The following is a 17,008-nucleotide window of genomic DNA, read 5'->3' as shown; positions in this document are numbered from 1 at the left end:
CAGATCAGTCTTTACATTTCTCTACTGAGGTCTCCACCTTCTCCAGCCATCAGTGCTACCAGCATCTACACAGTGAGCCCCATGGTCAGCCTCTTTGTTCCCTGGGTGACCAACTAGATGTTAATACTGCCCTGCTACAAGGTAAAAGCTCCTACCTCAAACTTATTGGAAAAGGAGTGAAACTTCTGCAAAGTGCACTTTAAGAAGAGGTACTTTTTACTTATGAAAAGAAACCAGTGAGTCCTCTAAGAATAATAAAAGGGAATATTTTACAGTTAAGCACATGATTTGGAGTGAAGAATTCGGATGATGCTCAGCTGGTCCAGGCTGTTAATACTCTTCTTGTTCCTCCTGCGGGCCCCCTTCATCAGGTATCACAAAGCCTTCCTGAAATGGGAAAATGAGAGGGGAAAGTTATTACTCAACGCTGAATGAAAGATCAGTTTCTACTGTGGGTTCACTTTCCTCATATTTAAAGCCTCTCAAAGACAGCAACAACAACAACAACAACAAAACACAGTACACAGAAATATCAGGGATAACTGGAAAAATCACCAGAGAAACGTTCTATGAAAATCAAGCTCTTCGACTCAAAACGTCTCAGGGCTGAAACACACCCTCTATTCATCCAGGCAACAATGCCTCTTGCTTCTTATCAGGGATGCAACTGGTCAAGGACACTAAATGGCTTTACAAAGCAACTTTTCAAACTTTCCTTTTGGGCCAAGGTCTGGGCCTATGAGGATCAGGCAGCCCCGTGAGGGCTGGGAACAGCAGGTCCCAAAGGTTCCAGGTTCTGGCCCTTCCTTCCCAGACACAATGTCAAACACACAGAAGCTCCTGTCAGGTTAACGTTTTACATTTTGAAATATGGAAGCATCTTTTAAATACTCTTAAGGCATTTATTTATTAAAACGTTCTCTGTCAAGATTTCACATTAGCTTAAAATTCAAACCAGTCTTTACACTTCTCTACTGAGATCTCCCCCTTCTCCAGCCATCAGTGCTACCAACATCCACACAGTGAGCCCCATGGTCAGCCTCTTTGTTTCCTGGGTGAACTAACTAGATGTTAATACTGCTCTGCTACAAGGTAAAAGCTCCTAACTCAAACTTATTGGAAAAGGAGTGAAAAACTTCTGCAAAGTGCACTTTAAGAAGAGGTACTTTTTACTTATGAAAAGAAACCAGTGAGTCCTCTAAGAATAATAAAAGGGAATATTTTACAGTTAAGCACATGATTTGGAGTGAAGAATTCGGATGATGCTCAGCTGGTCCAGGCTGTTAATACTCTTCTTGTTCCTCCTGCGGGCCCCCTTCAACAGGTATCACGAAGCCTTCGTCTGTGGCATAGAGAATATCCACAATCCTCTGCAATACAGGGTTGTTTTCCCCCTCGTTCTCCTGGCAAACCAATTCAATGTTCCTTAGCTTTCCAAAGTAGAAATCTCTCTCTTTCTCCAAGTCTTCGACAGCAAGTTTCAATACGTTGACCTGCTGCATCAATTCGGCTGCTTCGTCATCCCCGTTCCCCACACCAGGGTTCTTCCACCCAGGCCAGCCTTAGGGGTTGCAGTAGTTCTGTGTGTTGCAATGGGCCTCTGTGGAGCTGCACTGCTAGAGCTGAGAGGTTTCTTCGGTTTGTTCAGAGATGGAGCAACAAGCGAGGGGGCCACCGCAGTTTCTTGACCTTGTCTGGCAGCTACAGGGTCATAGTCTTTCCCATCATAGTTTGCATCAAAATACTTCTTGAACCACTGAACGGATTCAAAATTGTCCTGAAACTTTCCTTTTACTAATTTGTCCACAGGAATTATTTTGTCAACACACACCCTCTTAAAACCTGCTTGTAGCGTTTTCAAGTTCTGGATGTATTCGTGTTCTAGCTTAGCTTGGACTTTCACTTTCTTCAAGGCAATGGAACCAGGGAACAGCATGTCCATAAACTGACAATAGGCAGCCCCTGAGCACAGATGTTCAATCTTTGTCAGATTCAACTGCAGATTCAGATTCAACTGCAGAGACTTATAGATCCAGGCCATGTCATGTCAACTGAGGTTATCACTGGTGACTGACGTTGAGTACACATTCACTGCCACCTTTGGCTCTCAGCTGGACTACGTCCGCTGCCCATACCCGGCTCTGGTTCCATCTTTGTCTCATTCAAACCGCCTGACCCCGCCGGCCCCTGTGTATATATTATTAATAATCTTTTATTAAGCACCCACTTGTCTGAATCAGAGATTTATAGATTCCAAAAGAGATCACACAGAAAAGTACTAAGTGGGAAAAACAGAGTCTAATAACTGATAAAAATTCAAATATGAAAAAAAGTCATGGGCCTATTGATGCATGGAATCCCAAATTGGTTTAAGATTGAGAAATTAGAACACTAAAGTGAAAGACTATTGAGGAAAAAGTCAGATAGGCACAAGTTAAATGAAGATTAATTGAACAACATAAAGAGGTAGATTGCCATGCAAGGATTAAAACCAAGATATTAAGTATTCCAATAAAACATTTATTATTGTTTAGCTGTTAAGTAATAAAGCAAGGGTCTAGTTACTGGAGAATTGAAGGAATGCAGTTAAAATATAATGGGCCACAATACAAAGAATACACTTTATTCTTTTGAAAATTTGAAGTTGAACTACCTTTGTAGTTAGGTGTCTGCATTCAAGATCCAACACGAATTGATAACTGTAGAGACTTGAAAGGGCTTTATTTTATTTTATTTTTTTAACATATTTATTGGAGTATAATTGCTTTACAATGTTGTGTTAGTTTCTGCTGTATAGCAAAGTGAATCAGCTATATGTATACATATATATGCCCATATACCCTCCCTCTTGCATCTCCCTCCCACTTTCCCTATCCAACACCTCTAAGTGGTCACAAAGCACTGAGCTGATCTCCCTGTGCTATGCAGCTGCTTCCCACTAGCTATCTATTTCACATTTGGAACTGTATATATGTCAATGCTACTCTCTCACTTCATCCCAGCTTACCCTTCCCCCTCCCCATGTCCTCAAGTCCATTCTCTACATCTGCGTCTTTATTCCTGTCTGACTTACTTCACTCTGTATAACAGACTCTAGGTCCATCCACCTCACTACAAATAACTCATTTTCATTTCTTTTTATGGCTGAGTAATATTCCATTGTATATATGTGCCACATCTTCTTTATCCATTCATCTGTTGATGGACATTTAGGTTGGTTCCATTGTTCACATGATATAGATTGTATTATAAATCCATTTTTAATTTCTTTTTTAACAGTTTGAAGACAAAGCTAAGTAATATCTGTATATATAATTGGAGGATATAACCCTCAAGTCTCTTTTTTTCTTTTTCTTTCTCAGTTTTTAAAATTGGAAATATAATTTGCATTTAGTGAATTTCACAGATCTTATGTGTACATTGGATGAGTTTTTACATATATATATAATCTTTAGATCTATTTATCTATCAGTTGAGACGTATAAGATTTCCTTTACCCCAGAGGATTTATTTTTATTTTAAAGGGTATATTAGATGGTTTTAAGTGCTTTTTTGTTTGTTTTATTTGTTTTTTAATTTAGATATAATTGACATATAAAATCATGTAAGTTTAAGGTGTACAATATGTTGATTCAATATATTTATATACTGCAATATGTTTACCACCTTAGTATTAGCTAAAAACATTTCTCTATGTACCTCTTAGGGCAATTTTTTCCCCAGAAGCAACCACAAGCCACATTTCTGATTTCTCTAAATATAGGCTAGTTTCACCATTCCAAATTTCTTTGTGCTTCACTTATCTCTCCTTCTACTTGCACAAACCCTGGAAATCACTGATATTTTTATCATCCTTATAGTTCTGCCTTTTCATGAATATTACATAGTTAAAATCATACAGTAAGTAGCCCTTTTAGACTGGCTTATTTCACTTAGCAACATACATGCAAGATACCTCCACGTATTTTCATGGCTTGATAGTTCATTTCTTTTTATTACTGAATAATATTCTATTGTATGGATATAAACATGGTATTTTGTTTATCCATTCATCAATTTAGGGACTTATTGACTGCTTCCATTCTGGCAACTATGTGTAAAACTACTGTCAATAGTCACACGAAGATTTTTGTGTGAATATTAGTTTTCAATTCATTGCAGTAAATACTGAGGAGCTTAGCTAGATCATATGGCAAGACTGTGTTTAGCTTTGTAACAAACTATCAAAAAGTCTTGCAAAGTGGCTGCTCCATTTAACATTCCTGCCAGCAATGAATGAAAGTTCCTGTTGCTTTACATTCTTGCTAGAATTTGGTATTGTCAGTGTTTTTTGGATTTTAATAGGAGTGTAGTAGTAACAAATTGTAGTTTAATTTGCAGTTCCTCTCAAGATTATTTCTTTATCTTTGATATTCTGCAGATATGATATACTTAGGTATAATTTTGTTGTTGTTGTTTTGTTTTGTTTTGTCTTGGCATTTTTCCTGCCTGGTGTTCTTGAGCTTCGTGCATCTGTGGTTTGGTGTCTGATTTGGTGGTTTGGTATTAATTTAGGGAAATTCTCCATCATTATTGCTTCAAATACTGCTTCTGTTCCTTTTTCTCTTTCTTTCCTGTCTGATATCCCCATATATGTATGTTACATTGTATGCTATGTTACAGTTTTTTTTCTTACTCCACATTTCTTAGATATTCTGTTCCATTTTTTTCAGTCTCTGTTCTCTTTGCTTTCAGTTTTGGAAGTTTCTATTGACATATCTTCAAGCTCAGAGATTCTTTCTTCAGCTGTCTCCATTCTACTAGTAAGTGCATTGAAGACATTTTTTATTTCTGTTTAGTGTTTTTGATCTCTAGCAATTTCTTTCTGATTCTTTCCATCTCCTTGTTTAGATTATCCTTATGTTCTTGCATATTGTCTATTTTTTTTTTTCTGTTAGAGCCTTTAACGTTTTAATCATTATGCCTTGCAACATTTTGTTGAAATTTGGACATGATGTGCTCGGTAAAGGGAACTCTACTAATTAGTCTTTTAGTGATGTGGTGGTGAGTTGTAGGGGCAGGGGAAGCATTCTATAGTCCTATGATTAGGTACTAGTCTTTTTGTGAACCTGTGAATTTCACAAGTACCTGTCAATCCTCCCACCCCCATCTTAGGTGGGATAGTATGGGTGGAGGGGACTGGAGCTGGGTATGTCCCTTGCCCTAGATCAGTGAGTCTCTGACTAAACCCCAATAGGCTGTGGTGAAATAGTTCCTTTTGAGGGTAGGTCTTGTTAAGAAGAATGGAATGCTCTGGCATATATCAAAGTGGTTACTTTCCCCCCCTCTTGTAGGAAACCAAAGGCAATATTTCTCCAGTATTCACCTTGGGAAACTGGAAGAGCTCCAGGAAATAAAACTAACTAAAGTGTGGGGCTCCCCCATGGAGTTTTAAACTCACAAACTTGTTATCACTGATCATCCAGCAATTTTTCAATTCAGGTTTTCCTGCCCTCATATTGAATCCCACGGAGACCTCTGCTCCCTTATTTTTGCTCTGGAAAGCTGCAGTTCTCTCTATCTACCTGTCTGCCTCTCCAACTTTTAGAGAAGCAATTTGCCCTGTGACCTCACTTCTCTGACATATCTAAGAAGAGTTGATTTTTCACATTGTTCAGCTTTTTACTTGTTATTAGGGCAGGCTTTCAAGCCCCTAACATGCAGGACTGGGAACTGGCATTCCTGATGTGCAGCTTCTTAATTACAAATGATGTTGACCATCATTTCCTAAGCTCACTTGCCATCTATATATCTTCTTTGGTGGTCTATCTGTTCAGATATTTCCTCCATTTCATGTGGGTTGTTTATTTTCTTATTGCTTACTTTTAAGTGTTCTATGTATAGTTGGATATGGTGATTTCAAAATAATTTTTCTCCCTTGAGCATTTTCAAAGTGGTTACTTTTCCCCTTTCCCTGCCTGAACTATTGGGGAGTAAGGGCTGAGGAAAGGGGATGTTTTTCCAATTTTTGCAGTGTGAACCTGGTGGTATTCCTGAAGGTAAAACTAATGAAACTGTGGGGGCTGCCCTTATACTGGGCCTATAGGAATTTAACTTTCAGTCTGTTTCACACTCAGTCTACAGCAGTTCATCAGCAACTGTTTGGGGTTTCTACCAGTCACTGTCTTCAGTGGCTTCTCTCCTGATAAATCATGATTCTCTGTACTTGCCTTTTCCCCCCACTTTCTCAGACAGTTTGCCTTGTGACTTCAATTCTCTTATGGATCTAAGAAGAGTTGCTGATTTTCAGTTTTTCAGAGATTTTTTTTTCTTGTAATGAGGGTGGAAGCTATGACTTCCAGGGTCTTTATATGTTAGAGCAGAAACCTCTGTGGTGTCACTTTAAATTATTTAAACAGTTGTATATATATGAACTCTTGTATATAGCAATCTTGTTTTTTCCTGGATTTTCTATTCTATTTTTTGAGATGTATTTCTGTATGTGTGACAATTCCAAATTATTTACATTATAGAGGCCTAATAGTACATTTGATGTCTTAAAGAAGTAATTCTCCTTCATTGCTCTTCTTTTGGCATATTTGTTGTTCAAAATAAACTTTGTAATTGATTTTAATAACTGTTAAAAAGTAGAAAATGACAGCACTTTATTTGGAATTGTAATAAATTTATAAATTAACCTATAAAAATGTAATACCTATTATATTGATCACTCCTATTCAAAGAGAATTTTTCATTTTTTTCAAATCTACTTTCTTTTGATTCAGGCAAGTTTTATAGATGTTAACATCTACTTTAATTGATTTCTTTCTAATTTTACTTCCAGTCATCCTTGTAAATTGTTGTTTTTTTATTGTAAATGGGGGTTTTCTCTATATTTTTATCTTTTTTGTTAGGCTTTCTTTGCCTATATGTAAACTATTGGTTTTATGTTCATTTCATTGTTATTACTTTAGTAAGTTTTCCTGTTTTTCATGGTAGTTTTTCATTGGCTTATTTAGGCTGTGACATCATCTATAATGTTTAATTTCTTTCTCTCAAATTCTATGTTTTTCTCTTCTCCAATTGCATTGACTAATGTTTCTTACATTATTTTAAATAGTAGTGAAAATGGAATGCCTTATATATTTGACAGTAGCAGAAAAGGTTTTTATGTTTTTCCATTAAATAGATAAAGATCTTTGGGTGAATGCATATTGTTCTATCAATTATTATTTTATTTAGCACTCTTTACCACAAATGGGCATTTTTTTCATTTTTTATAATTTATAAAATTATAAAATAGTATAAATTATTATGTGATTCTCCTTATATTATTATGATTGACTATATTGAAACAGTTGCTTCTATTTAAGTGCTTGGATTTCTGGGATAGTTGAAACTATATTTAGTCATGTTTTCAATTTTTTTTACTTTTTCAATATGCTATTGAATTCTGTTTGGTATTTTTCATTTAATATTTCTGAATTTATGTTCATAAATGAGCCTGGTATATGGCTTTCTTTTTGGTGTAGTTCTTGACAATTTTCTTAAAGAATTTTATGGTTTCATCATAAAATTAATTTGGAAGTTTTCCTTTATTTTCTATTTTCCATAATAGATTAAGCAGCATTGGGATAAACTGCTTTTTAAAGGTTTCTTTAATACTTTAGAGAGTAAATTTGGGCACAATTAATAATTATGCCAGTTCTGTAGTATAATAAGTAAGACATATGATAAAATTCATAATGTGAGAATATAAAATCCTATGACTCAACTTGTATTAATACTAACCATATTTATATACATCCTTGAGTGTAATTTTTTTCAAAATGGCCATTTAGGAAATATACAAGCTGTGTTTCATAATTGCTTGTTAAAATGTAATTTAAGTCATTTTGGAATTGCATGCAAAATATGTTTGCATGGTATTTTAAAATATGATCATCTATTTATATACATAATGCTTCTTAAATTGACAGATTTCTCTCTAAGTTGGTTACTTATAATTAATTATAATTAATAATACTATAATTATAATTATAAATTATTCATTCATGGATGCATACATTAATTCCACACCCTCTTACTAGTGCTATGTTATGGTCATGTGATAAACACAGGATATTAAAATTAAAATAATATTTAATTTCCCACTTTAGAAAAAATAATGGTAGTTAACACAGATCCACAGGAAAGGAACTCTATAGCTCCTAACGGCAGGCAAAAAACATACTATATTTTAAGTATCATATATTAATGAAATGATCTTCAGAAATGTTAATAATTTAAGCAACTTACTCTTATGGGATGTTCTGCTGACACCAAGTTCAAGACTTTGAGAAATTGTAATGCTATTCTTTTAGATTTTTAGCATGAAATTGAATATGTATGAAACCCTACCTTATTATTTTGAATTATGTATTGGAAGAATACTCTCAAAGGTATTCAAGTGTGACTACAAACTCAAGAATGATATTACATGATGATGAAAATAATGATTCTTAAACTTAATTGGCTTGGGTTATGATAAAAACTCCATCAACCTTAATTACTCTAAAGACTTCGGACAAGGTATTTAACCTCCAAACTTTTGATTTCCAATCAAGGAAAAGATGACCCTAGTAAAACCTAGCTTATAGAGCTGGTGTAAAGATTAAATAGTCCTGTCCCTTACTAAGCAGTCAAATGTTTGCTATATTTTTTATTAAATAAAAAAGACAGGGCTTCCCTGGTGGCACAGTGGTTGAGAGTCCGCCTGCCGATGCAGGGGATACGGGTTCGTGCCCCAGTCTGGGAAGATCCCACATGCCGCGGAGTGGCTGGGCCCGTGAGCCATGGCCGCTGAGCCTGCGCATCCGGAACCTGTGCTCCACAATGGGAGAGGCCACAACAGTGAGAGGCCCGCGTACCGCAAAAAAAAAAAAGGCAAATGACTGATAAAATTGAAGCTTCTTATTCTAAGACCAATCAAAACCTAAAAATTTCTTCAGGTTACTCTGCGAATTCAGTTGATATTTACCAAATTTTTAACAACAAATTTGGTTACATTGAGCACATTTCCTAGTTTAGGCCCCTCAGCGCACCACTTGAAACAATTCTCCTCTGAAGCAGATATTTCACGAGAAGATCTGGTAACACACACTGAAAGTGTACAGCTCCAGTTATTTCTGCCAAGTTTGTAGCAAATATCTGGAATGGATACAAACCATACATTATTCTGATACTTTAGGTCCTTGCAGCAGGAATTCTCCATTACCTGCCTCCTTACCCCTACCATGAAGCTCTCCATGTATCCACCCACTACTGGGGCATATTCTCCAACTGTATATTCATATAAGAGGTGGAGGAGAGTATAAGGATTATTTTACTTCATTATGGAATTTGTTTAATACAGTTTTTATCCTTACCTAGGAAACAAGTTCTCCAGTCTAGCGATAGCAGAAAAAAGATACTTTTATTCCCATTTGAAGAGTATGTCTATTAAATGAAATTCTAATTAATTAGAATTCTTTAGGGAGGAGTGATAATTAGGTTCTCCTGGACCTCCTACAGTGTAGAAATTAATTAAATAAATTAAAAAATGATTTTTTACATTTTCAAAGTGGGGTTACCACCTTCAGTAAATTACTTTCTATGTCATTGATTTTTTCCCTTTATACTGGCAATAGAACTGAACACCTTGACAACCAATTTCTAAATACCTCAATTTAATCTTCATTACATACAAAAAATTATCTCCCCACAAGATATGTATTACTTTTCCCTTCAAATGTATATTTGGGGTATTTAAAATTATTGCTCTAATTTTATTAAATCCACATTTGTGTTTTTTCTCATTTTGGAAGCTAGTACTGAAAAAGTATGCCTCTTAACTATTTTGTGTAGTAGCTAACAAAGGACAAAAGTACTCATATAGACAACTGATGATGTCGTACAATTGCTGAGAAACTCATCATATCTTAAAAGAAAAATGGGCTATGGAGTCAGAACAGCACGCATCTCAATTCTGCTCTGTCACTGACCACACCTATGCAGGTAGATCAATTACCAAGTCTTTTTACACCTATTTGTACTTAGGTTACCTAGGGTTAATAATCATTACACAAAGGTCTACTGGAACCATGTGTATCTGTCTTGAAATAATATTTTATCCTCTCATTGAATTCCAGTGTTTAAATTGTCAAAAGTAAGTATCTGCTTTCTTTAGAAAACCAAAATGAAAACCTATTATGTAAACACTTTCTAGTGATATAATTTAGGACCATTTTACACCACTCTGCTTAGCATTTTGTTTTTATGGTGATTAGTTTATAATTGGATTGGAGAGACCCAGTTTATTTTCTCTACATAAATTACTTAAAGATACAGAATACATAAATTATAAAAGAATAATAGACTCAGGACAATATCTTCTCATAAAATACCACTTACTATATGGAGTCAGATTATAAATTGAATTATTAGACAAAACTACTTCAAAGGATTATAAATATCCCTTGAAATATTTTTCTAGTAGATTTTCAATTATCAATCATCAAGGAATTATCTATATATTTATTGTGTCTGAGAATATTTCTCAAGAACAAGATTGTTTTCACAGTAGGTATGAAGGAAGAAACACACACAGCAGAATACATAGAAACATTTAGTGAGTAATTAACTTTTAAGAAAGCTAATTTATATGTTTTGAAATATACTAATAATTTATTGATATTAAAAGTCATGTCACAAGTTGGTTGTAGAAAAATACAGAAAAAAATAGAATTTAAAATTAAGATAAACTGATTATACTAAGAAGAAAACACTACTACATACAATACATAATACTATATGCACAAATGATACTACTTTTTAATGTCTTACAGTGAGACAATGAAAGTGAAATACAATTTTGTTAAATTATATTATTTTGAATAACTGAATTACAAGGGAATTTTTATCATTCAATGAGACATAATAAAACACATGTTAATTATCATAATAACAATATTATTTTCTTTTTGAAAAAGGTGGTGACCTCAATTTAATTATTAGATACCTATGTTCTTAAAAAAATCATAAAATTGAAATAAGTCAATGAAAAGCAAGTCCTAATAAATTGACCTTCAAAATGAAAGAAAAAAAATGAGAAAGAATCTCCTGGTTTTTTTTTTTCATTTTGTTAAAACATTATTACGAAAATCCACTTAAATAAGAGAACTATTTAATTTATTTTTTTAATTAATTTTTGGCTTGTTGGGTCTTCGCTGCTGTGCATGGGCTTTCTCCAGTTGCGGTGAGCAGAGGCTGCTCTTCATTGTGGTGCGTAGCCTTCTCATTGCAGTGCCTTTTCTTGTTGCAGAGCACAGGCTCTAGATGCGCAGGCTTCAGTAGCTGTGGAGTGCAGGCTCAGTAGTTGTGGCTCACGGCCTCTAGAGTGCAGGTTTCAGTAGTTGTGGAACACAGGCTTAGTTGCTCCATGGCCTGTGGGATCTTCCCGGACCAGGGCTCAAACCTGTGTCCCCTGCACTGGCAGGCAGATTCTTAACCACTGCACCACCAGGGAATTCCCTAAGAGAGCTACTTTAAGTGACTTATCCCATTTTGGATTTGAAGAGAAAGTCTTAAGCTTGGAATAACTTAGAATAGAATCCAAGAGGATAAGGATCTCTTGTTTCTAAGGGAATAAGGAGATAGCATAAATAAGGAAAGCAGATTGAGAAGACTGAGTCCTTGTTATCATGGAGGGTATAGAATGAGAAAGAAGTGCCTTGTTTAAATTCCATTATCAGCTCATGTGGGTATGTTAGGAAGGGCTGGTGTGTTAAATAAGAGTGGCAAGGTACATCTTTGGTTGAAGCTATGTAATTCTCTTCATTATAATTATTAACTTATGATTTGGATAATTGAATATTTCATAAGTATGTGTGTGTGTTTTAATTGCTGCACACTTTGAGGAGTAGAATGTGAAAGTATGCTAAGAATCAGAATTTAAATCAGACTTTACTAAGAGTCTACTCATCTATGATGCCCAGGAAGGAATGAGGAAAATGCTCACCAGCCAGAAGCTAGGTGACTCTCACACTTCATGTCCTAAGTATAAAAATTCAAAATGGCAGGGCTCTTTTATATATTGGTAATACCTGAAATATATGTATTTTAAATTGTTTTATGTTTAAGCAAGGGATTAGGGCTTCATGTTACTCAAGTTTGAGAGAGCAGACTGCAGGAGAAGGGAGGAGGAACCCTTAAATCTTGATTTATCAAATTTCTAAAAGCCATTTGAAAGCTAAAAACATGTCTGTTATTCAAAAGTGTGAATTTATCTAGTAAAACATTAATTATATATTATATTTAGATTTTTATCATTTTTCTTCTAAATAGAGGCAGGCAGCACTGGAGGGGCTGAATTGTTAATTAGTAAACATTCGCCATCTCGCTAAAGCAAGAATGTTATTCCAGATAAGCAAATTAAACCATTATTTTGGTTAATCAGTACAAACATGGATAGAGTGGGTAATAAAATTCAAAATGTGCTTGAATTTCTAAAACAAATCAAGCAACTTCAAAGACTCTTTGAGTTTGTGGAACATCTATTTATGCTATTTGGGAGTACAATTTCACTCTCCCCTGCCATTAGCTGGAAATTAATGCATTAATTCATTCAATAAACATATAATTTGATACAATGAACATGGCCTTGACTGTAGAATGGTAAAGAAAAGATATACTTTTAGTGCTCCTGGTCCTTAAAATTTAGTGGAGATTAAGAATAATTCATCTATTATACACATAAATATTTTAAAATATTAACCGTAAGCTTTAGGAAGGAAATGAATGGTTTGACTGATAGAAAGTAAGGAGAGGGAATGTAGTACTCTAGATAAAATGAGTAGGTGAGACTTTATAGGGTTCTCTGTCTCCTCAATGTTTACTTCCTGTTCTTTCATACTTTCTCTTCCACATTGTTGTAGTTCCTTTTCATATTCTACCCTCCTTGCCTGGAAAGTAACTTTAGATAATTATTTTTTCCAGGAGTATAAGACTCTAATGATATCTGAGCCCTTTCATGTACAAGAATGTCTTTCTATCATCATTTTAAGAGCAACAAAAACATCAACTGCAACAAAATCAATCTTTACTCATTTGCTGAGAATAAAGTTATTGGGTAATAACAGCTTCCAAATAAAGCAGAGTAAAACTCTTCTCATTCTTGCAGTATTCATTATTGTTTAGGAGTCTGAGGCAAAAAAGTTTTGAAGTGACTGAAGAAAATCTCCTCCTTCACTGAAGACTTATAGGATATGTTCCTCATTCTTATAGTTCAACACTTTTCCCTAATAATGTTAGGGACTGTATTAGCCTCCTTTTGTAGATCACTTAAATCTTTCTAGCCCCGACTGCCAATGTCGAATTGATTGGTTCAGAGCAGATTTTACCTACTTCACACATTCACCCTACCAGCACATGGCTGCAGTGTCTCTTGCTGTCATCCTTAAAACTTTTCCAAGTGACACAACTGCCATTCACAGAGGAACCCTGTAAATGCCATGCTTGACCAATGATGGATGCTGGACAGTGGATAAGGGTTCCCCTTTAATAACCTAACCCTTGTGTACAGTTCTGCTATTCTTTTACAAAGGCTCCACAGAATGTCACACAGGATTAAACATCAGTTGTCATTGGTGACCAACTTCATAAACCATCCTTCATAACTAATTCTTTATCTTTTTATTTTTGCTCTCTCTGTTCCATTTCTATATTTCTCACTCCCTAATATTGCTTTGGAAATTAACTATTTGCAAGCCTCCAATTCAGGTTCTACCTTTAAGGAAGGAGGGGCTGTCATTGATCAAGATAAGGTCTTACTTTAGAAAAGCCCCTTTAACCCGAAAACATCAAAATTTTTCCACTCAAATATTTTGATCACTTATATTTTATGATTGTTTCTTTTCAAGCTTTCTGGAGACTCCTTTGCCAGCATCGTTGGTTAGTTTGCTGCATCTCAATAAATTTTATTCATTATTACATAAGGCAACATCTATTTAGACCAGTGGCTAACTTCAAACAAGTGAGTTACACTTTAGTCTATTGTCTTTTGTCTGTTGAATGGTTTTTCAAATCTAAAATGAAGGACAAATCAGTGTGAGCACTCTCTTATTTCTGCTCTCTGGTAGCTCCTCTCCTTTGTAATTGTGCTTTAAGGTAATTTAAGGTAATCCTACTTTCTGGTCTGGTTACGTTTCTCTGTTACTCTGAACATTATGGTTCATGAGAAACTACAGTTTAGCTGATGTATTTAACCACCTTTTTTCTGTTTCTAATAGGCTTAGAACTGTAAGAGTTGCTTATGGTAACTACACCACCCATATTCTATCTCCATCTTAACTACTTCAGCCCACAGTCACTCCCACTTGTGTTACTGATACAGTAAACTAACCAGACTACATGCTTCCATGCTCCACCTCTCTTAATAATTCTCCAATCTGCAGTCAAAGATATCCTTTTCAAGTGTAACACACACACACACACACACACACAGAGTTATGTTAGTTCACTAAAATTGTGCAGTGCCTTCTCATTTATTTGTCTTTAGAATAAAGTCATATTCTCTTAACATGGCTTATAAGGCCTTCAGTGTAAATCCTATCTCTCTTTTCAAAGTAATGTATCAATATTTTTCACCCTCAGGCTCTACCTTCCACCATAGTGAATTTATTCAAATTCCATGTTTCATGCCTGCCAAATCCTGGGTCTGGCACATACATTTTCCTTTGTGGACTGTGAGCTCCATTAAAGCAGGAACTAAATATATGTCCAAACCAATATATCACAATGCCTGCCACATATTAGGTACTTGTGAGTATTTATTATTTGAGAGAATAAATGCCTAACAGCTAAATTCACCCTTGTTTCCTTGTTCCTCCTTCAGGTTTCAGCTTATATATCACTTCCTTCAGAAAGCTTTAAATTCCTTGCTCTAGAAGAATCACACATAACTACAAAGACCTGTTATTCAAGAAAACCAAGTGTTTTGTTGTTGTTGTAGTTGTTTTCTTTCTTTGTGTAGTTTTTACTTTTTTATATACAAACTATATTTTAACTGGCTGGATAGCAAATGAAAACGTCAGTTGTCAACCTCAGTGTAAATCTGTAAATATGGGATAGTGGAATACATAGATTCGACTGATATGTCCCTTGTCTAACAGGGGTGCCTCCTTTCAGACCCAGTGGACCACTATAACGTGGGTATTTGCCCAGTGTTGTAACATCTTCCAGCTTTTTGAAAGAGTCCAGGAAAACAGACTTTCCTCACTAATATCAATTTTTAAATGATGACAATCTGTTCAAATTATAAACAACTTTAGGTCTCTTTCCCAGTTTATAACCTCCATCTAAAGTATACTACATGGGGACCTTCAAGATGGCGGACGGGTAAGACGTGGAGATCACCTTCATCCCCACAAATAAAACAAAAGTACAGCTACATGTCTAACAGCTCCTGCAGAACACCTACTGAATGCTGGCAGAAGACCTCAGACTTCCCAAAAGGCAAGAAAATCCCCACATACCTGGGTAGGGCAAAAGTAAAAAAGAAAAAACAGAGACAAAAGAATAGGGATGGGACCTGCACCTCTAGGAGGAAGCTGTGAAGGAGGAAAAGTTTCCACACACTAGGAAGCCCCTTCTCTGGTGGTGACAGAGGGTGGGTGGGGGGAAAGCTTCAGAGCCACGGAGGAGAGCACAGCAATAGGGGTGCAGAGGGCAAAGTGAAGAGATTCCTGCACAGAGTATTGGCACCAACCAGCACTCACAAGCCTGAGAGGCTTGTCTGCTCACCTGCTGGGGTGGGAGCGGGGCTGGGGGATGAGGCTCGGGCTTCAGTGTTCAGATCCCAGGGAGAAGACTGGAGTTGGCTGCATGAACACAGCCTGAAGGGGGTTAGTGTGCCATAGCCAGCTGGGAGGGAGTCCGGGAAAAAGTCTGGACCTGCCTAAGAGGCAAGAGACCATTGTTTCAGGGTGCACAAGGAGAGGGGATTCCTTCCCAGTCTGCCCACAGAAGGCAGAGCACCACCTAAATGAGCTCAATAAGCAGAATAACTGAGGCAGAAAAACGGATATGTAACCTGGAAGATAAAATCGTGGAAATAACTACCACAGAGCAGAATAAAGAAAAAAGAATGAAAAGAATTGAGGGCAGTCTCAGAGAGCTCTGGGACAATGTTAAACACACCAACATTCGAATTGTAAGGGTCCCAGAAGAGGAAGAGAAAAAGGAAGGGTCTGAGAAAATATTTGAAGAGATTATAGTTGAAAACTTCCCTAACATGAGAAAGGAAATAATCAAGTCTAGGATGTGCAGAGAGTCCCATACAGGATAAATCTAAAGAGAAACATGCCAGGACACATATTAATCAAACTATCAAAAATTAAATACAAAGAAAAAATGTTAAAAGCAGCAAGGGAAAAGCAACAAATAACATACAAGGGAAACCCCATAGGGTTAACAGCTGATCTTTCAGAAGAAACTCTGCAAACCAGAAGGAATGGCAGGACATATTTAAAGTGATGAAAGGGAAAAACCTACAACCAAGATTACTCTACCCAGCAAGGATCTCACTCAGATTCAATGGAGAAATTAAAACCTTTACAGACAAGCAAAAGCCAAGAGAATTCAGCATAACCAAACCAGCTTTACAACATACGCTAACAGAACTTCTCTAGGTAGGAAACACAAGAGAAGGAAAGACCTACAATAACAAACCCAAAACAATTGAGAAAATGGTAATAGGAACATACATATCGATAACTACGTTAAATGTAAATGGTTTAAATCTCCAACCAAAAGACATAGACTGGCTGAATGGATAGAAAAACAAGACCCATATATATGATGTCTACAAGAGACCCACTTCAGACTTAGGGACACATACAGACTGAAAGTGAGGGGATGGAAAAACATATTCCATGAAAATGGAAATCAAAAGAAAGCCGGAGTAGCAATTCTCATATCAGACAAAATAGACTTTAAAATAAACACTATTACA

The 17,008-nt window shown here is 35.9% G+C and overlaps 1 pseudogene; it reads right to left on the bottom strand.

Annotated features, from left to right (window-relative positions):
• Positions 1 to 601: 601 nt before the first annotated feature.
• Positions 602 to 17,008, bottom strand: part of LOC102980988 (microtubule-associated protein RP/EB family member 1-like) — a 70,406-nt pseudogene continuing 53,999 nt past the window's right edge.

The sequence above is a fragment of the Physeter macrocephalus genome, chromosome 8 (genome assembly GCF_002837175.3).
Source record: "Physeter macrocephalus isolate SW-GA chromosome 8, ASM283717v5, whole genome shotgun sequence".
Taxonomy (NCBI): domain Eukaryota; kingdom Metazoa; phylum Chordata; class Mammalia; order Artiodactyla; family Physeteridae; genus Physeter; species Physeter macrocephalus.
This window is presented reverse-complemented; position numbering and strand designations above follow the sequence as displayed.